Raw genomic sequence first — 23721 nt, 5'->3', positions numbered from 1 at the left:
ATGAAAGCTCAAATGCCCACCCAGCAATGAATCATGAAAACAACGAAAGACTAAGGCTACAAGTTCCGTAGGGAAACAAATTTTTGTTTCAGCTAATTTACTGACCTCATGATAAGATACTAGTACATTCTCTCAACAAAAAACTGGGAACTATCCCCCCCAGCCAACAGACGCATCCTAATAGGCCTAAAATAAAGATCCTGATCTTGTTGAACCTTGAGATCGGTGAAGAGTGGGTTGTCTCGGTTAAGACGCTACAAACAGTAAAACTGGCCAAAAGAAATGGTTCAAATGGCTCTAAGCGTTATGGGACTTAACATCTAAGGTCATTAGTCCCCTAGACTTAGAACTACTTAAACCTAACTAAACTAGGGACACCACACACGTCCATACCCTAGGCAGGATTCGAAACTGCGACGGTAGCACAGCGACTGGCATGAATATTTCAGCTCAGGACCTACTAACCTCCTTGAGGCAAATGCTAGAGGGCGCCTTCCACCCGAATCCTCCCACTAAAGTACAGCAGCAGCTCTGGCACTAGAAACATCAGTCTGAATAATAAACTTCTTCCCAAATTCCGGAATAGCCAATACGGGAGGGATGTAAGGGCCGTTTTGATGGCTTCAAAGGCGGATTGCTGACTATCTCCCCAAAACAATATTCCCCTTTTTTTATGAAGGTTATTATGGGGAACAGCAAACTGAAGAAAATTAGGGAAAAACTGCATAAAATAGTTGGCCAGACCGATGAATCTGGCTTAGCCTTCTTCTTATTTCTTGGGGGAGGAAATTAAGTGAAAGCACATTCTTGATTAATCCCAATAATGTCTCTGGGGACCAGGGGACCCAAGAAAGAAATCTGATGACTGGCGAGAGTAACGTTTGACGGAGTAACCTTTAACTCCCCAGAACAAAACCTCATCAAAAACTGCTGAGTATGGAGAAGGTGTTCATCAAAGGTGCGGCTATAAACGACGATATCATGAAGATAATTACATACGCAACAATGTTTAAGGTCACCCAATACATGATAACCAAGCCAAAGAGTACCCGATTAAATTGATACAAATTCCAGTCCATAGGAAAGGCAGTAATCTAGCTGGACTCCTCACTAGAAGGTATTGGCGGTAAGCTTGATTTAAATCGAGTACAGCCGACCAGAGTGGCCGTGCGGTTCTAGGCGCTACAGTCTGGAACCGCGTGACCGCTACGGTCGCAGGTTCGAATCCTGCCTCGGGCATGGATGTGTGTGATGTCCTTAGGTTAGTTAGGTTTAAGTAGTTCTAAGTTCTAGGTGACCACAGCCGTAAAGTCACATAGTGATCAGAGCCAAATCGAGCACAGTAAAACAGGAAGCATCAGCAAACCAAGTGAGTCAGTTATGGAGATCAGGGAGTGGAACTGATTCCAAGATCATTTTCTCATTAAGTACTCTATAATCAACGATAGGACTATAACCCTCGCCCTACCCCTTAGGCATCAGCCTAAGAGGAATTGATGGTCTGACTACTCCGTTCCACATGTTCGTCAATCTTTTACTTCAATATTATCATCTCAGGGGTGAGAGACGATAAGGGGCATGACGCACCAGAATATCATCGACCAAATGGATTCCGTATTGAACTTGAGAGATTACACCCAATTTATTAGTTAGTACATTGAGAAACTGTTCTAAAACACTCATTAGCTGTCTAGCCTGACCGGCATTAAGCTGACTAAGGCCGAATTCCGACCACACTGTTTTTACAGAATTGTTGTTAGTAATCAGACGACAAGAACAGAGGGATATTTTCTGAGATGAACAAAATATAAAAAAAAGGTGTTACTCGTAACGTGAAGAACCAACTCTGTTGGTTCAAAGAAATGACATCCGAGCAACAAGGTCAGTGACGGATCCTTAATTACACTATGCGGTCAAAAGTATCCGGACACCGGGCTGAAAATAACTTACTAGTTCGTGGCGCCCTCCATAGGTAACACTGGAATTCATTATAGTGTTGGCTCACCCTTAACCTTGATAACAGCTTCCCCTATCGCAGGCGTACGTTCAGTCAGATGATGGAAGGTTTCTTGGGGAATGGCAGCCCATTCTTCACGGAGTACTGCACTGAGGAGATGTATCGATGTCGGTCGGTGAGGCCTGGCACGAGGTCGGCGTTCACAAACATCCCATAGGTGTTCTATATGATTCAGGTCAGGTCTCTGTGCAGTCCAGTCCATTACAGGGATTCTTCTTTTGTCCTGTAACTACTCCAACACAGGCCGGGCATTATGAACAGGTGTTCGATTGTGTTGCAAGATGCAATCGCCATCCCCGAATTGCTCTTCAACAGTGGGAAGCAAGAAGGCGCATAAAAGATCGATGTAGGCCTGTGCTGTGATAGTGTCATACAAAACAACGAGGGGTGGAAGCCCCTTCCATGAAACACACGACCACACCATAACAGAACCGCCTCCGAATTTTACTTTTGCCACTACAAACGCTGGCAAAAGACGTTCACCGGGCATTCGCCGTACCCACAAACTGCCATCAGATCGCCACATTATGCACCGTGATTCGTCACTCCACACAACGTTTTTCTGCTGTTCAATCGTCCAATGTTTACGCTCCTTACACCGAGGTTTCGTTTGGCATTTACCGGCGTGATGTGTGACTTATGAGTAGCCCCTCGACCATGAAATCCAAGTTTTCTCACCTCCCGCCTAACTGTCACTTGCAGTGGATCCTGATGCAGTTTGGAATTCATGTGTGATGGTCTGTATAGATGTCTGCCTATTACACATTACGACCCTTTTCAACTGTCGGCGGTTTCTGTCAATCAAGAGACGAGGTCGGCCTGTACGCATTTGTGTTCTAAGTGTCCCTTCTCGTATCCACTTCACTATCTCATGAGGAACAGTGGACCTAGGGGTGTTCAGGAGTGTTGAAATCTCGCTTACAAATGTATGACAAAAGTGACACCCAATCACCTGACCACTTTCGAAGTCCGCGAGTTCCGCGGAGCGCCCCATTGTGCTCTCTCACGATGTCTAATGACTACTGAGGTCACTGATGTGGAGTACGTGGCAGCAGGTGGCAGCACAATGTACCTACTATGAAAAACGTGTGTTTCGGGGGGTGCCCGGATAGTTTTGATCACATAGTGTACATTGAGTTTAACGGGCCAAGAAAAATTACAAATGGATAAACTGCCCCGCATCTCCCCCATCACAGGCAACTACTCCAATTTGGCAACACGACATCTGTGGGAGGAGGGCCGTATCAGAGACAATTTATAAAAATTACGAAACTTGAGATACCAAATCTAGTCAGTCAGTGAAAGAGTACTTCCATTATCAAACAGGCCACAAATCGATTCTCAGCTGAGGCGAGAGCAAATGTACGGAAGAACAGGTTTATCGAGTGCACAAATACGCTCGCAATTAGAGGGAGGCTAACTCAAAGGAGTTTTAGCTCGCTTAGGGTGGCGTCGGCTGTTAGTCCTAGGTCCACGCCTAACAGGACGTTCACGCACGATACAGCTACGAAAACCATAACAAAAAGAACGTTTACCGTCTAATGAATTTGTAGATGACTGATAATACTTCTGGAAGGAGGGACTGACTGAAAGCCCTTACTTACCCTGATTGCGTTGCTCATTTGCGAACCCAAGTGTTTCCATAGAAGTAACTAATTCATTTAAGTCAGAAAATGTAGTAGGTTTCCGGGCAAAAATAAGACGTGACAGATTTTCTGGTCTCATGCCTTGCTAAATGTTTGAAACGCTATCTTGTTCAGTAATTTTCATTTCCAAAGTAGAGACAAAATGCGAACACGCTCGATATATTCAGACAAGGTTTCTGTAGATGCTTGCACCTGCTAATAATGTACACGCTAAGCTCATTCCGGATGTGTGGTGATAACTTTCTCTCCATTACACGAGCCCAGAGCTGCCTCAAAGTTCCCTAATCCTGAGGTATCTCGGATAACTAATCCTTAATAAGCCCTTCGACAAAGGGGAAAACAAAGAATGTATAATAGAATGTAACATTTGCAACGCATCAGCACGAATTTCAAATCGGACAGTTAACCACAATACTTCACAAACTTGATTCAATTGATCGAAAACTAACTCAGAAATACCGCTAAAGAAACACATATTAGGATTAGGCAGTTTAGCAAATGAATCAGAAACCAACCTATCACAGCGATGCCCATCAACATATCTTCATCCTTGTGACTGATTAGTGGCTGACATGCCCTCTGCCACACTACCTACTTCACTCACCAAACCCAATGAGCCGGTACTAACCAGTAAATCTTTTACTCGAACATTCAAACGCTAAACAGCCTCCTGTAGCTGATCACTAAGCTCAGGATGGTTAAAATCAGCAAGGTGATTACTCCAATGAAACAAATGCGCCTCAGCCTTACACAATAGTCTCAGAAGGATTGAACGTTACGAGACGTTTCGTTCACAGCAACGGAGGTCGTAGTAACAACGGCAACTAACTCGCCAGTTAGGGCAAATGTGAAGAGAGTTATCCAATTCCGCGCATAACGTAGCTTCGAGCTCCATGACGTCATCTTCACCAGGAAAGCGGCGCACCCGTAATTGACATTCAAGATGCTCGCACCTGAGATAAGATACTCCCAAACAACTTCTCTTTTCCATGCCCTTACATAGTTCTCTGAAAGATTTTAAGGAGTTTGGTACAGAAATTTCAAGTTCCAAAGGACAAATGATGCTTAAGGGGTAGACAACTCTCACCCACCCCCCTCTCCCAAATCACCACCCTCTTTTTACCAGGTAAGAGCGTAACCACGCTCTGTGGCTACCATTGAGACTTCAATATACAGGTTGGGACAGGAAAAGGATCACATTGAAGGGTGACTACAGATATCAGAGCGCGAGCAATACTGACCGCAAAATTTTCCAGTAATGGTCCTTGCATACGTGGAAACGATTAGGATAAGTCCGCAGCTCGTGGTCGTGCGGTAGCGTTCTCGCTTCCCACGACCGGGTTCCCGGGTTCGATTCCCGGCGGGGTCAGGGATTTTCTCTGCCTCGTGATGACTGGGCGTTGTGTGACGTCCTTAGGTTAGTTAGGTTTAAGTAGTTCTAAGTTCTAGGGGACTGACGACCATAGCTGTTAAGTCCCATAGTGCTCAGAGCCATTTGAACCATTTTTGATTAGGGCAAAACTTCCAGTGACCAGCCACGCACAGCATGGATAGACAGGGAAGTGCCAAACCTCTGAAGGCCGTAGGAAAAATGCTCAAATGTGTGTGAAATTTTATGGGACTTAACTGCTAAGGTCATCTGTCCCTAAGTTTACACACTACCTAACCTAAATTATCCTAAGAACAAACACATACACCCATGCCTGAGGGAGGACTCAAACCTCCGCTGGGACCAGCCATGCAGTCCTTGACTGCAGCATCCTAGACCGCTCGGCTCATACCGCGCGGCAAGGCCGTTGGAGGACAATGTCAATACAGCAGTGTGAATGCCACTGTCCAAAGGAGTGGCAAGTCGATCTTGGCACAAACAGAACAAACGGCCGAAGGATCTGTTAATGCCAAAACTCAAGCGTGATAGCCTCACACTGCGCCCCTCCTGCAACCTACTGCCAGCGTATTTCAAACCCTCTGAGGCAGCGGTCATTAACGAAGACAGCAAGTTAAATTCGCGCCACCTATCGGGGAGCCAGTGAAAGAAGGTACCGGCAAGACAGAGATAAAATATATTGGATTCGCCACGGCTCACAGTCCACAAATGCGAAGGTGTTGCCCTTGCAGGACACTCTGTACGAACTGACCTCTCCATTATGTCTTATAAATGTTCGAGGTGTAAAGTTAGTTTGCCTCCACGTGTTGCACCCTGGGTAACGCTAAATGAACTAACATAACTGGCGGCAGACCGAACGAAGAATTCCTGCCCCACATCACAATGAAACAGAACGACAGACAAAGCGCTATGCAAGATACATACAACGGTCCCTTTAGGGACCAACCGACTAAGGATCTCGGACCATGCACCAGAATCTGCTATTCCAACATTGAGGGCATAAGCAGAGCAAAATGTCAAGTATTGCAGAGAATTTTACACGATAACGACATTGACCTGGTAGCCATACACGAAATTCACGCTGAAAATAGAGTCCAACTTGAAGCTAGAGGAAGGATACTGGGATACGATCTACTTGGAGCCACGTATGACAGACACTATGGCGTTGCGACGTATGTACGTGGGGACATAGAGGACGCCTTCCTAGTTGAAGCCTCCATTGCAAATAATATCCATGAAGTTGTCATCAAAATAAGAGAAGTTACAGTAACTAACATCTATAGACCTCCTGTTACTACATTGCCGGCTGAAGTGATAAAGATCCACCCACACTCAACCGTATACGTTGGGGACTATAATAGTCGCCACGATATATGGAAACACAGTACGAATGTTAGCAATGGAGACATGCTGGTCGATTGATCCCAGGAACAAAATACATATCTGGTCTTTGATGCCAAGGACCGAGGGACATTCAACTGCGACTATAACCGGGATCTGTGCTTTGTTTCGAGGGATACAAACGATAAACCACTGACGGCCTCTAGAAGGGTCCTGATGGACTTCCCTCATAGCCAGCACCGCCCTGTGCTTATTAATATCGGTATATCCATCCCGATAATAAGGTCTTACCCTCGATCAAGGTGGAATTTTACAAAAACTGACTGGACAAAATGCTCTGAACAACTTGATTATACCTTGAACTGGATCCCTCCAAGCAGCAAGAGCTATGAGAGGTTTGTAGGAGCGGCCATTAGCTCTTGCGAAAACAGCGATCCCAAGAGGGTACCGCAAAAAATACATTCCCTGTTGGACTGGGATATGTACGCGGGGTTCCTCAATAATGGTGACCGGGAAATAGCGGATAAACTATTACATAACATCGACTTTATTAGACGGCAAAAATGGGAGAATACTGTTGAAAATGTAGACTTTTCAAAGTCAAGCCGACAAGCCTGGCCCCTACTGCGTAAACTTGGAGGCGCAAATCCACCTGAACATTGAAAGGACGAAATATCTCCCAACAAGGTTTCATCCCTCATAGTTTCTGCGTCTAGAGCCCAACGAGATAGAAAGCACACAACAAAAGTGAAGAAGGACTTAAAAACATAAAAAAGGACCCGTGCAAAGGACTCAGAATGTTCATCAAATATTCGTATCGAGGAGGTTACCAATGTCCTGAAGGAGGTTAAACCAGGCAGGTATCCACCCTGAGTTCCTCACACAAGTCGCAGCCTACACAAAACAATGGCTGGCTATGTTCTTTACGGACATTCTCCAAGTGTGTAACATTCCTTCCTCACTTAAACGAGCAAAGATCATCGCAGTCCTGAAACCTGGTAAAACAGGCGATAGACCAGAGAGTTACCGCCCCATTGCCCTTCTCAGTATCGTCTATAAATTGCTAGAGAGACTGATCCTCAACAGAATAGGCCAAACTATACTCAAAAAATCCCTATCGAACAAGCAAGATTCCGTCCCTATCGCTGCTGTACAGATCAAGTAATATCACTGACAACATGTCTAGAGGCGGGGTTTCAGAAGAAACATAAAGTAGCTGCAGAATTCATAGACCTAACAGCAGCCTATGATACAGTTTGGAAACAGGGACTCATGTACACATTAATCTGTACCGTCCCCTGCAAGAAGATAACCAACCTCATTGAAGATATTTGTCAAATAGAACCTTCCAAGTAATAATGGGGAATGAGAGAAGTAAACAGATGAAACTTAATAATGGGCTCCCACAAGGCTCTGTCCTTGCGCAGCCGGCCGAAGTGGCCGTGCGGTTAAAGGCGCTGCAGTCTGGAACCGCAAGACCGCTACGGTCGCAGGTTCGAATCCTGCCTCGGGCATGGATGTGTGTGATGTCCTTAGGTTAGTTAGGTTTAACTAGTTCTAAGTTCTAGGGGACTAATGACCTCAGAAGTTGAGTCCCATAGTGCTCAGAGCCATTTGAACCATTTTGTCCTTGCGCTCCTTCTTTTCAGCCTTTACATCGCTGACATGCCTGCAACCAGATCGCGCAAATTTGGATATGCTGACGACTGGGCTCTGGCAACAGCCCACAGAAATATAGAAACTGCCGAAGATACCCTCACGAGTGACTTAGGGATTCTAAGCGAGTGCTTTAGAAAATGGAGGCTACAACCTAGTGCTACAAAGACGGAAGTATCTGCCTTCCATTTGAACAACAAAATGGCCAACAGAGAACTACATGTATATCTAGACGGGAAAATACTAAATCACAACAAACACCCAAAGTACCTTGTGGTTACCCTAGATAGGACACTAACATTCAAAGAACACCTGACGAAAACTGCAGCGAAACTTAAAACACGCAACAACATATTGCAGAAGCTCTGTGGCACCACTTGGGGCCCCACAGCATCTACCTTAAGAACATCCGCACTTGGCTTGGTGTATCCAGTGGCAGAATACTGTGCCCCAGTGTGGCTCAATAGCAAACACACACCCATGGTAGATAGCCAACTTAATGCAACAATGCGTATTATATGAGGCACAATCAGGCGAACTCCTACAGTGTGGCTGCCGTTCTCAGTAACATAGCCCCTCCTAACCTGCGCCGAGAACACGCTCTGGTTAGAAAATTTCAAAAATCATGAGCAACCCTCAATTACAAATCCATGAAGATACTCACGACATCCAAGGAAGCCGACTCCGGTCTAGGCATCCTCCACTAAAGACCGCACAGGTGCTGCACCAAACCAACTTTAAAATAAATGCCCGATGGAAAAAGGAATGGGAGAGCAGAACGGCAGTAAACTGCCACAGTATGCCATGCATCTTTAGTAAACCAAAAGGATTTGATTGCCCTCGCAAAATTTGGTCAACTCTTAATCGCATCAGAACCAACTGTGGGAGATGTGCCGATTCCTTACACAGATGGGGTAAACTTCCTTCGGCCCCTTGCGACTGTGGCGCTGACAGACAGACGGTCAAACACATCGTGCAGGAATTCCCACTAAGGGCATGTGAGGGTGACCCACAGGATTTCCTAATGGCGACCCAAGAGACAATCGACTATATATTATTTAAGCTGGACGTTTGTTTGTGATTGCTCTTCTGTGAGTGTGGTGTCCTTATATACAAACTGTTACTTATTGTTCTGTTTATACATATGCGATTTTTTTTAAAAATCGTTTTGTTTCTGTAATTTTTACTGCGATATTATGAGCCATACGCAAAATAAATAAAAAAATAAAATATTCGATGGGATTCGTGCTGGGATACGTGGGTGCTCAAATCACTTGCTCGAATTCTCCAGAATCTTCTACAAACCAATCGTGAACAATTATGGCCCTGAAAAATGGCGCATTGTCATCCATACAAGCTCCAACGTTGGGAACATGAAGTCCATGAATGGCTGCAAATGGTTGCCAGGTAGACGAACGTAGCCAATCCCAGTCAATGATCGGCGTAGTTGGACCAGAGGACCCGGTCCCTTCCATGTAAACACAGCCCACATCATTATGGAGATAACACTGAGACAGGATGACACGACGGTCGGGCGGACCTGACTGGCCCTCCAAGAGCTTGAACACAGAACTTCACCTGTGTTACAGTATACACTGAGATGACAAAAGTCATGGGACACCGATATGTACATATACGGTCGTATCGTGGAAGCTAGCTTAAACATTGGCTTGTTGAGAATTTATGGCTAAGTGCGGTATGCGCCACACTCGAACCCTACCATCAGCTCTTGTCTACTAAACTCGGGACATGGTTTTTCAGTCGTCTAGGGTCCAACCGATACGGTCACGAGCCCAGAAGAGGCACTGCAGGCGCTGTCGTGCTGTCAGCAAAGGCACTCGCATCGGTCGTTGCTGCCATAGCCCATTAACGCCAGATTAGGCCGCACTGTCCTAAGGATGGTCGTTAAATGAAAGCCGTCAGCCAGTGGGTTGCCCGTGGTCAGAGGTAATGCCTGAAATTTGGTATTCTCGGCACACTCTTGATACTGTGGATCTCGGAATAACGGATTGCATAACGGATTTCCAAAATGGAATCTCCCATTCGTCTAGCCATCTCCAGCGACCATTCCACGTCGTGTGGCCATAATCATGTCGGAAACCTGCTCACACGAATCATCAGAGTACAAATGACAGCAACGGCAGTGCGCTGCGCTTTTATACCTTATGTATGCGATACGAGCCCCATCCGTGTATGTGCATATAGCTAAAGCATGACTTTTATCACATCAGTGTTCACTGTAACATAGGTGAAGTTTCTTGTTCTGACCCTATAAGGGTCCTACCTTCGTGTCATCCTCTGCCAATCGCGTCAGTGGATGCTGTACGGAGGGTCGTGTAGCCACCACAGCACTCTCCCAAACGTTTTCTGATTTCTTTACATTCTAACGGCCACTAATCGGTGGAGGAGCCCCTCATTTGGTCTCATGGGGATGTGTGCACCCCGCACCAGTCCTGCCATCAAGGGAAAATCGCTGGAAGTACCAGGAATCGAACCCGTATCCCCCGCATAAGTCAGCCGCGCTGACCTATCTGCTACAGATGCGGATGCAAATATACTGTACTGTGGAATAAATACGCGTGCGTCAGAGATAAGACAATCAACACATAGTGTCAGTCACAGATAAAACTTTTTGCGTCTAAATATAAGGAATGAAGTAGCTGTTAGAAAAATACGTGGTGACACTGGTAAGGAAATAAGGCGAGAAGTATGCCGAACATCAGAAAGATTCCATACTCAAGAAAAGAACATACCCCCTCTGAGAGAGCTGCACTTCGTAATGTCTTACACGATTCCCAGACGGTGGGGTTATCCTGCAGACATAAGTAATAGCACTGTTTTGTTGCCGAGAATGTCTTCATAGAGAAGAAGTACAACACACTTGAGAACTTAACACATCGTAAGTTCGACGAGGTCCACACTGCCCGTTCTCACAGGAGGACTGTTTCGCTTGTGAACTCGAGCTCTCTACCAGAGTAGTCGTCAAAGAATGAAGGGACATATACGAAATACCGGTGCCCATGTTTGTAAGAGAGACGATCTTCCTGCATGTCCGAGGAACATTGCATCGTACTTGTTAATAACATAGGCACTGCCATTTTGCATTTATTCACCAATACCAAGCACTCTACTCTCAATAAATGTCCTTCGTGAACGGGAATACAAGCAAAGTGCGAGTGCAGGTTGTGACACACAAACAACGACATATGAAAGTTTGGGTCTGGCCGTGATTCGTGTGGGGAGAGTTGAAGCGGTTAAGGCGACCGCTCGCGTAAAGCGGGAAATCCAGGTTCGATTCCAGGTCTGTCAAAAATTTTCATTGCCGTCATCCCAATACACAGCTAAAGGCCTTTGATATTCACAAATGCGAATGTGTTTCCTGAAGGGACACAGCTCCCTGTCTCTCAGATTATACGGCTTCCCTAGTTTCAAAAAATTATGCAGAGACTGGTTCGGAAGAAAGTAGTGGTCATCCGTCTACGAAGCAGACAGAAAAATCTTTTCATTCTTAGAACAATAGTGAGAATGATGCATTTACTTATTCATTGGTCGAATGTTTAGCCTTGTTGTTGAGACATTTTGTGGGTGAATCTTAACATAATATCGGTAATTCAGCTTTGAAACTTAAGAGCTCTGATTTACTGATTAGATTTGATGAATTCTTTTTATTCACTGAAGTACCTATTGAAAGATTATTTATCACTGATTAGCAGCAAGATAAACGTAACAGTATTATTTACTTTTTATTTGATAATCAGTACTTAGTGCAGATTGACGATGTCACCATGAGGTGCTCTCTCATTCGTGGTACCTAATTTATCTATGTACGATTTTGAAGGAAAAACACTTAATTATGCAGTTTTGAAACTGGCGGCGTTCAGGGTACACATCGATGACTCATGACCCACGGCGAGGAAAAGTCGGTGGTGTTTCTGGAGTATCTTAACTCCATTCATAAAATTATGAGATTAACTAAGAATGAGGGATGAATGGCTGTCTGGTGTTCCTTGACGTATTAGTTAGACATAAGTAAGTTGTGTTTCCAGGGTATTTCGTGTAACGTAAGCCAATCCCTACCAATTTTTACTTGCAATCGTCCAGCTGCCACCATCTTTCGCAAATGATGATCGTACTTAAAACCTTAGTACGCAGGTCTCATATAGTGTCCGACGTTGACAGCCTACAGGATGAATATGTAGGAGTCCCAAAAAGAGCGCAACGAGTGTTCCTGACAGTTGACTAAACTGGTCAGCTCGCTACTGGTGTAGGTGTGTTCAAAGTGGTATCAAAAACAACGAGTAGAAATTGTGTGAAGATATCCTGTATTTACGAAGTGAAGCAGATAAGAATCACTTTTCAGCTTTCTTGATGTAATTCTCGTACTCTTTTGCATAAGTCATACACAGAATACACGAGCCATAGCCTTTAATTCTTGATTGCGTTTTGGAAGGCTATCTTGCAACCTACCATACCGCATGAATAGATTTTGCAAATGTGACGTATGCTGCCATCTGTTGACTTCATTTGGAATCATTAATTCTGTACGAAAAAGCGCCTATATAACGAACCAAAAGAGTGTGTGCTTTCTCTTTGAGGTTGGTTATCTAGTTGATTGATTTGGAGGAGGGGACCAAACACCGAGGTCATCAGTCACATCCGATTCCTCACAAAGGAAGCCGGCCGAAGTAGCCGCAGCTTCTGGCGCTGCAGTCTGGAACCGCGAGACCGCTACGGTCGCAGGTTCGAATCCTGCCTCGGGCATGGATGTGTGCGATGTCCTTAGGTTAGTTAGGTTTAACTAGTTCTAAGTTCTAGGGGACTAATGACCTCAGCAGTTGAGTCCCATAGTGCTCAGAGCCATTTGAACCATTTTGAACCTTACAAAGGAACCATACCGGCATTAGCCTGAAGCGATTTAGGGAAATGACGGTGTAACACTAGCCTGATGTACGTCACTCTTCCCTAACACCCGAGCTTTTGGTGCTGTCATGGGAAAAGCCATGTATAACACTAAGCCGTCCGATGTGGTCGAGCGGTTCTAGGTGCTTCAGTCCGGAACCACGCGGCTGCCACAGTCGCAGGTTCGAATCCTGCCTCGGGCATGGATGTGTATAATGTCCTTAGGTTAGTTAAGTTTACGTAGTTCTGAGTCTAGGGGACTGATGACCTCAGATGCTAAGTCCCATAGTGCTTAGAGCCATTTGAACCATTTTTGTAGGCTAACACAAACTTGCCATGTATGTACAGAAGCGTACCGTGAAATAAGCCAAGGTTACCCTTTGAAAGGATTTAGAATTTTGACCACACGTGTGTCTAATGGGTAAAGGTATCGCACTATAGGCCGGCCGGTGTGGCCGTGCGGTTGTAGGCACTTTAGTTTGGAACCGCGTGACCGCTACGGTCGCAGGTTTGAATCCTGCCTCGGGCATGGACGTGTGTGATGTCCTTAGGTTGGTTTGGTTTAAGTAGTTCTAAGTTCTAGGGGACTGATGACCTCAGCAGTTAAGTCCTATAGTGCTCAGAGCCATTTGAACCATTTTTTATCGCACTATAATTTTGAATATGGTAATATTAACAGAAAAACCAAACGGACTTTAACCTTAGGAATTAATGAAATTGGTAAAGTTCATAGAGAATACTAAAAATGAACGGTCACCTGCCCAATTAGACACATTAATTTGGAAATACATGTTCGAGAAAACTGAATATTGGTCATTGAAATTACTTTCGTTAATATTTCCCTTTGAATAGCGCACAGTATTCTAACTGACACAGGACACTCTGAGCTGTGTGTAGCAGCAGTTATAAATAATGCGCACACAAGTAATTATGGAAAGCAAATTTGCACCAAGCTCATACTAATAACAGCTACACTCAAGATCATTGCTTAAACAGATACTGAAATGTTACTGCATGAAGTGCAGAACTAAATTTGGACATGAGGGGCTTATATTTTAACTGACATGTAAAAACACAAATAAAGATAAATAATATAATAAATACACTGTTTATACTCCTCTAGATATATCAGTTTTTCTCAACAGCAGTAATAGTTTAATTAGCTTTCTACTATGTGGAGAATATGATGGGGACCCATAAATTAGTGAAGTGTCACTAGTAGAGCTCTATGATTATTTCAGTAGAAAGGACTAATTCAAACAAAGCTAATACTTCACATCACTAGGAGCAGTTCATAATTTACGTTGCAAGACGAAAAATTCAACACTGAGCTCAATTAACTTCGAAAAAGGAACCATTCAAGATGGAAATCGAAACACCACCATTTTTAAAAAGAGCTTAACTCATTTTACTTTTTTACCACCTGTGAGGCAGGTATTTTAGACAATAGTATTTACACAATCTGGCACTGTATTCCTGCAAAACTACACTTTGCAATAAACTAAGAGTACTTCAACAAAATCCCATCTAACTTCACTTTTGTGGTTTTAACTTTAACCTTTGCTACTCCTTTTACGTTTTACAAAAAAAAAAAAACACTTGAATGGAAGAACTGTTCATTTAAAACCGTATACTCGGTTTTAGTAACATTTAGGAGAGGACCCTCTATAGGATCGTGATCAGGATAGGAGATATGGCTGGAACACAGATTTATAGCATTTGGATTAGTATTAAAACCACACACACAAATTAACTGGTCCATGCCCATATACATAGCTGGATGTATGCAGTTAGTAAAACAGTGGCGAAGTTTTGGTGGCAAGCGACATGGCGGCTAACTGTACTCACGTCTGTTGATGTTCGAATGATCTATAAAATCTCTTCTTGGCCTCGGATTTTCAACATATTAGAGCCATTGATTTATGCCGAGAATACCAAATAATACCCAGTTCCACATCCCAGGTAAAAATTCCTTGCAAAGAAACTTCTAATTGCCTCTCTTAGCACCGTCGAGGTGTACCGTGCTACGGCTACCCACATTCTGCGTACCGTTCACACCAAGGAGCCGCCCAATTCGACCGCCAAAATCACCTTTTACACCGCGCCATACCACTTCCGTTGCGGAGGGACTTCCCTACGTCTTTTACATATCACAAATACAAGTGCTCAAAGAATGAACCAGTTTCCAATAAACATTGTCTTTTTATAAACATACACGTATTATAATAATTTATAATTTTAACAAATTATTTTGCTTTTTTCATACATACGTTACACAACTCTTAAATTCCTGTCACAAAATCAATGACTTTAAATTACAAAGAATACACACTCCATAATTGCAGGTACGCAGTTACATAATATAAGCCTCCTTCTGAACCATATAAGTGTTACAACGGGAAACCTAAATCAGGAGGGCCGTACGCAGGTTTGAACTGTCGTCCTCCCGAATGCGAGTCCAGCGTGCTAACCATAGCGACATCTCGCTCGGTCTCTCTTTAGTGCACAATTGCAAATTTGAACCTCTTGAGTGCGTTGTGGATACAAAGGACAGGTTTTGTGTCTGAATAACTTAAAATAAGTGTGAAAATCGACAGAAAGCTCACCTAAAGTGGAGAGCTGCTCACTGTCGCCAGAAAACGAATTGAGAACGGAAAAAGGAAACAAATATTGGCATTGTTCTTGGTACGAAAGGAATTGCTTTAAGAAAAAGACTGAAAGCTATGAGTAGAGTATACAGATTTGGGCGTTTCAACGGGACTGGATCCAGTGCATTAAATGTGGCTGCTGGTGGTACGAACAGGGCTCTTCATTTGCAGGAGATATAGCGTTCATTTTTGACATTTTATGACTGCGTACTCTTTGGGTACGTTTTGTGTGCTCTTAAACGCAGGTGAAAGAAAGAGTGCGCATTTCCAGTTTCTTGTATTTTTAAAAGATCATTGAAAGTATTATCTACTGCCACTGGCGTTTACTGAACATGTACATTTTGTGTTACGAGCGGTTCTAGGCTCTACAGTCTGGAACAGCGCGACTGCGACGGTCGCAGGTTCGAATCCTGCCTCGGGCATGGATTTGTGTGATGTCCTTAGATTAGTTAGGTGTAAGTAGTTCTAAGTTCTAGGGGACTGCTGGCGTCAGAAGTTAAGTCCCATAGTGCTCAGAGCCATTTGAACCAAACATTTTGGGTTAATAAATATAAACCTAAAACGGTTTTGTTTTCCTGTCGATAATAGCCCAGACATTTACGGTTATTCCTCAACTGCGCAGTCTTAGTTATGGTTCCCCCATAAACTTCTACTAAACAGAAAAAAATTGAAAAATAGTGTTTTCTAACCAGTAACGAAATGTTATAGAGCACATAAGGCCAAATCTATGATTTGTACTTGTCAGACGTAACTCGGTTTGTCACATATTTGCGACAAAAGGCACTTGAGAAACTGAACACGTACAATACTTAAATTAGTAAACGATTTGTTTTCAACATTTTGATGATACTTGATAGGATTTACTTGATTGAAAATGAAAAATACTTAGTGGCATTCGTTTTAATTATTATATACCATTAAATATAGTCCTATTAAAATTCTCGGTAACAGTTTATGCTCTTGTTTTGGCGCAGATGAACGTTACACTTGCTACATATGAATACTGTGTGTCCTTTACAATTTGGTATTTTGCGTCTTTGCCTTCTGTCTGTAACATGAAGTCAATGACGTACCATATCAGTTCAGGTAAGTTTATGTGAAATCGGTTTTGTAAGATCCTCATGCTTCTTAGTATTAGTTCTGCCTCTATATTAACTAAAGGCCCATCTCTCTTTCCATTTGCCTCGCCTTTTCCCTCTTTGAAGAGTGGCTCTGCTATTATGGATTTTAATTCTAGTAGATCATTTTTTTTATTGCGGGGAATTTTGAAACTGTTACAGTCCCTCACCGCAAGTGGACACGAGCACTGACGTCTCCGTTTGCATTTCGTGAAGCATAAAGCCTCGGGGATCCATCGCTCATAAAATAAATACTTCAGAGCATTAGCAGTTCATTAGAATTTCCACAACGAAATAAAAGTGAAATTTAATCAGTCAGAACAGTGTTTAGGTCGGATATCCATATGGCACGAATGGAAACGTGTCCGCAGCTCGTGGGTTTGCGGTAGCGTTCTCACTTCCTACGCACGGGGTGTCGGGTTCGATTCCCGACGGGGTCTCTGATTTTCTCTGCGCCAAACGGTTGGGTGTTGTGTGTCCTTCATCATCATTGACCCGCAAGTCACCGATATGGCGTCAACTAAAAAGGACTTGCAATTCGCCCATGGTTCACTCAATCCTGACACCATCATCGAATAGTGTAGTGATATCGCTCCTATTGTAATGTTGAGCGATTCACCGATTATTCCAACCGGCTTCTTTCAGTCCAACTACACGTCCTCTCTCAGTGCTTACATCTGCGTATATTTTTCACGTGCGTATCTGCGAGGCATAGTTACGGTCCAATTGAGTACTCGGAGTGCAGTTCACAAAGAGTTTATGCACTGGTACCGACATGTCCCTGTTTGCTATCTTTGCCATCTTCGCGGTGAGATTACGTTGCAGCGTGACACATTCATACATCGGCCGTCAAAGTTAACAGTTTTGCAATTTCCATCGATACCTGTGTGAATATCAGTTAGGCTATGACCAATTTGCGTAACTCTTTCATGGTGCGTCTTCTTTGTCTTATGTTGTATTTGCTGTCGCTATACTTAGTTTTGCCTCTTGTATGCGCTCAGAAACGCACGCGAATGCCTCTTGATGGGCATTTTACACAAACCATATTTTCGTATTCACTAGCACGTGAAAGAACCACTACATCAATATGTTCTATGGCATTCAGTATTCTATTAACATTGTAACAACAACAACGTTACACTATTGTACATATAATAATTTTTGCTTCTGTTTTTCGATAAATTAGTATAATCGATGTTCTGATTTCATTTCTTTTTTGTTTCATGCCATTATGTTAAAGGAACTGTAAACAATTTTCGATGTGAATATTAATGTTTATGTCAAATTGCAAGCAGTATTATAACAAAATGGAAATGTAAGAAATGTTGAAACTGTTGTAAGATGTTAAAGTTGTAATTGTGCGCCTGGTCCATACGTAGGCAATGTATTAGGATATGTGGAGTGCAAAACCTTTGGTGAATACCCTGTCTGTAGGGGAGCGGTAAAAGGTGTATGGCAGGCGAGCGCGGGAAAATGCACACAGGCGCGGCACGGCATAACGAGCTCAGCAGTAGTAGTCGGAGTTGGGCTTTGATCTGAGCAACACGTTCTGGATCGAGGAGGCTCTCCTGGAAAATGTGATTTCGTTGAGCCTCGGATGTGCCGTTTCCGACGACTATACAGCATGGCAAAATTCCATAGGCACTAAACGGGAAAATATTGCGACGCTATGAAGAAGTAAAGTGCCGATGCTTCAAGAGCCATAGCTGTGATTGTATGTGTGCTCTGCGCCTCGCCATCTCGCCGCCCGCCAACCGCCACATCGATACGAACAGGTTGAAACTATTAGTACTGTATTCGTGCGGACCAGTGTTACGTTTGTTCCTTACTGTTCAATAACAACTTAACTTTTACCAGAACAGTCCTATCATTTAATTATCCTAATCACTAACCTAGACAGGGTCCTTTCCACATGTTGTGCAATCCGAGTGTCCCGAGATGAAGATTTAAAGTTTATGTTAATAATAATTACCTGCAGACCTATCTATGTTAGAATGATGTTTAAAGAACTTTGTTGTTAATGAATATATAGGCAAATAATATAGGTCTGACAAAGTTGGAAGATAATGTTGAAATTGGTTTAGTAATAAAGTTTAATTAATTTGAGACAAAATTAATGGTAGTTAAATGAGCAAGAAATAAGACAAAAAGAGTTGTAACTCATATATTGGAAATCTTGAGTGCTTAACGATTCCATAATCAAAATTTTCAGTACAGTGATCATAACAATTTCAGGGTTCCCTCCGCCCCCCCCCTTTTTTTTCTTTTCTATTCATTTAAATTCTGAAGTGTACTGAACTGATTTGACCAGCAAAGTTAAAGTCAATATAAAACCAAAATTTATTAGTGTTCTACCTTTTTCAAAATTGACATTGTATGTGTGTTTCGAAAGTGCTATTTCTAGGGTAACCTATGCCCGATTTTAATCAGATCAATAGACAGTACGAAGTTCGTAGTAAACATTATAGTGCATTGTTGTGTATTTTTGGCTTGTCCATATTAGTACAGAAAGTGAAATTATTAGTTCAGTAGATTTTCTGGTTCTAAAATTTACCATATTATGCAGTGCTATTACGTGTTGTTTTGTATGAACGTACATCAACTTGTACTGGGAAGAAACTCAGTTAATGCCGAATTAGGCTGGCGACCGTATTATTAACAATTTGGTAGCATCTGCTGTGTCGTTTCTTGTCCGTCCTAACGTGTAGTTGCACTTCAGACTTGCTCGACGTATAATTGTTGTTACTGAGTGGGTGGAAGTCTGATTTTGCCTCCAATCAGGTGCACGCGGTGAACATATATACCAAAATCCTTTCTTATAAGGTGAAGCCCGTCAACTTACCATAGTACAGGCTTTAATAAGTATCGTGCGCAGTAGCGTAGTGTTACAACATGACAAGTGCAATGGCAGGGTGTTTACTAGTATTCACTGTCTATTAACGGTTCGATGGGAAATGCAACTTGTAACCCTTTTATACTGCCCAGTGGAATGCTGAATGCAGTATTTGGAAATGCACTTATTACGTTGCACTTTCCAACAAAAAGACTTGCCAAGTACAACGTACTAAGTGGATTTCCAAAATCCGAATCCGCACTCACTAAACTTAATTACTTTAAATGTGAACATTTTAGGTTAGGCTTTATCGTGACCGTTATTGGCATTACATGAAACAACAATTTTACTATTACCAGTCACTGTTTATCTTTAGTTTCCCGACGCCATATTTGTTTACAAAAATGACATATACATGTGCTGTGTTAGGCAGTGAAAGGAACCTGTGACCACTGGGGACAGTGCCACAAATTCCTCCAAAAAATCGTAACGTACATACACACACACACATACACACACACACACACACACACACACACACACACTCTTGTCATACTAACAAATGTAAATTCACCTGATGATGGAGGTTTAAACCTTTGAAACGCTATGTTGAGAAAAATAAACAGTGACTGGTAACAGTAAACTTCTTGTTTGATTTAAACTTAATTACTTCTTGTCTTCTAAAGATGACTCGTAGTCATTGTACCAATTGATTTATTCTCCGCAGGCCTCGTCGGCGGCAAAGTGCATGCAACGAACACTGCACAACAGAGTGGCAAACGAGACGGTTTTAATGTTACTATGATGAAAACTGCGAGAAGTTAAGAGGCCACCTAAGTTTGTTTTATTCGTCTGATTGTAAAATCAGTAGAGCGAGTCTTCCATTATGGTTCCCAGATGCTAGTCGTTACTTTCTGAGAAACGTAAGAAGTCACATAAAATGCTTCACACTATGTTAGAATCTACAAGACATCGCCTTATGTGCTTCCCGAGGCAATTTTTAACGAAAGTGTTCCATCTGCAAGCGAAATCATGTGTTGCCACTCCACGAACGCATCGTAGACTACTAATATTAACATGTGATCACATGTGTAGGTCATCCGAGGCAACGTATAAAAAATTGATTTGTTTTACTACAGATCTCATTTCACACGCCGATTCTCCTTCACGGAACCCGATCGTAAACTAGCAGTCATCTACCTTAATACTTTGTCGTCACATCAAAGATGCTATAGAACAAACAAGTAAATTTCAGAACTGAAACTATCTCAGTACCTAACTGAACAGAGCCAAATAATGACGACAGCTTCTCCTGTGTGTGTTGTGGACAGAGGCGCGACCTGCAGGTCCTTCTAGCAGTGTACCAAAAACCCGTGGGGCAGAAGCACAAGTGACAAGCGTTGGTAGCTTCGTCTCACGGGTGTGTGTGTTGTGGACAGAGGCGCGACCTGCAGGTCCTTCTAGCAGTGTACCAAAAACCCGTGAGGCAGAAGCACAAGTGACAAGCGTTGGTAGCTTCGTCTCACGGGTGTGTGTGTTGTGGACAGAGGCGCGACCTGCAGGTCCTTCTAGCAGTGCACCAAAAACCCGTGAGGCAGAAGCACAAGTGACAAGCGTTGGTAGCTTCGTCTGAAATCCACACCTACCGTCAGTGGCAATCAAAAAATCGAATTTTCCATTTGTAAGCGTATCTTTGAAATGATGTGAAATCGTGATGCTCGGCATTACGGAGTTAGGGCAGCTCCGATAGTGAAAATGGTAGATCGACCGAAGTCAGAGCCAAAGGAAAGAGATGTAAAACCTGCAACCTTTCTGCTACATGTAGGGAATGTTTCTTAAAATTTCAGGAAAAACTGAAATGGTAGGAGCGGGAGGGTAGTAATAAGGTGTCAAGCCACTTTACAAATTAATCTGGAAAACGCATTTACTGTTAGTCTCTTCAAAACATTAAATTCCATAACATAGATTGTCAGTTCAGAAAACCTTAAACAAACTCTGATAACCAGTTTTAAAGAACATTATTAACTTTACAACTCCAATCGCTGACAGTAAAATAATATTGACAATAAACAGTATGTATAAAGAATTCCAAAAGTATTCAAGTGTGACCTTTTCTCCTGAAAAAAAAAAATTACTTCTCACAATCTCACAAACGGCTGACTAGCAAAATCACTCAAGACAATTAGTTAAAAACAGATAAAATCCTTGCAATTCCATTAACAACCAAGGGATAAACAACAGTATTTATCTTCTGGAGGGGGGACGGGGAGAGCTTTGTATGCCACAATGTTGGTACTAGTTTTACAAGTGATCGGTCCTTCACTAAACTTGCTGGAGTTTCTATCTAGAACAGTCAACATCTTGGGCCCTTCTAGTTAGAACAATTAATGATACTGTAACACAAATCTGTTAGCACGGGGCATACACAAGAATTCACAGGACTTAATTAAGGTGTTTAATAACGGCAACAAACAAACAGTAAAGTTGGAATGAAAAGCAATCAAAAGTACTAGAATTATCCCTTGGCATTAAACGCGACATATCCATTTAATTTTAACTTTTAAATTTATCCGTCTGTGAAATATGCAATACATGATTGCTCCCTCTTGTACCAAAAATTTGAATGTTTTCCATACGCTTCCAGTTAGATGTAACTATTTGACCAATGCAGACAAGAGCACTTGACTTTATGAAACAATTCCGGATCAACAGCAGTGCAAACAGTTTAAGCCAGTAACTCGTATTCCCTACACACTCAGTAAGTCAACAGCAGTTCACAAACACCTCCTCGGTTTACGAGAAGCAACAGGGCCAGCCCATTTAATTTTACTAAAACAGTAAACAATTTAGAGATCATCTATTACGTAATGGTTCAGCAAAAGGGACTCACATCAAAGCACGAAGTATCTAAAGTACAGTAAAACAACAACAACAACAACAACACATGATATTGTTATGCGTAGGAATCCTGCATACTCGGTCCGCTAGACAAACAATTAAACAACACTTATTAATGAGTTTTATTACAAGACAAGTGCAAATACTAAACCTTAATAGATGTGTCACAAGTAAAGGGCAACATACGAAATAATCAGTCTTCTTCAGAATATTGCCCGCATCTCGTGGTCGTGCGGTAGCGTTCTCGCTTCCCACGCCCGGGTTCCCGGGTTCGATTCCCGGTGGGGTCAGGGATTTTCTCTGCCTCGTGATGGCTGGGTGTTGTGTGCTGTCCTTAGGTTAGTTAGGTTTAAGTAGTTCTAAGTTCTAGGGGACTTATGACCACAGCAGTTGAGTCCCATAGTGCTCAGAGCCATTTTCTTCAGAATAGACAAACACAAGTCTGTGCTACGTAGTGATTGCTAGTAATAGATGTAACGATGCGTCTGCTAACGAAGTGTCTAACGTTGAAGCTGCTATCGAAGTGAACTGCCACCAGTCGGGCGCAGCGCTTATGTCATCTTCACACAGGGGCCGCTGCTGTCGCGTTGTCGTCCTGGGGGCAGGTCAGTCAGCGTGCCATTGACTGATTTCTTCTCACAGCCGTCTCTTGTGTGTCGTTTCTGATTGGAGTACATCTATATCTACATTTATACTCCGCAAGCCACACAACGGTGTGTGGCGGAGGGCACTTTACGTCCCACTGTAATTACCTCCCTTTCCGGTTCCAGTCGAGTATGGTTCGCGGGAAGTACGACTACCGGAAAGCCTCCGTGCGCGCTCGAATCTCTCTAATTTTACATTCGTGATCTCTTCGGGAGGTATAAGTGGAGGGAAGCAATATATTCGATACCTCATCCAGAAACGCACCCTCTCGGAACCTGGACAGCAAGCTACACCGCGATGCAGAGCGCCTCTCTTGCAGAGTCTGCCGCTTGAGTTTGCTAAACATCTCCGTAACGCTATCACGCTTACCAAATAACCCTGTGACGAAACGCGCCGCTCTTCTTTGGATCTTCTCTATCTCCTCCGTCAACCCGATCTGGTACGGATCCCACACTGTGAGCAATACTCAAGTATAGGTCGAACGAGTGTTTTATAAGCCACCTCCTTTGTTCGTGGACTACATTTTCTAAGGACTCTCCCAATGAGTCTCAACCTGGTACCCGCCTTACCAACAATTAATTTTATGTGATCATTCCACTTCAAATCGTTCCGAACGCATGCTCACAGATATTT

The sequence above is a fragment of the Schistocerca serialis genome, chromosome 8 (assembly GCF_023864345.2).
Source record: "Schistocerca serialis cubense isolate TAMUIC-IGC-003099 chromosome 8, iqSchSeri2.2, whole genome shotgun sequence".
Lineage (NCBI taxonomy): Eukaryota > Metazoa > Arthropoda > Insecta > Orthoptera > Acrididae > Schistocerca > Schistocerca serialis.
The sequence above is the reverse complement of the archived record's forward strand: the minus strand, read 5'-3'. Positions refer to the sequence as shown.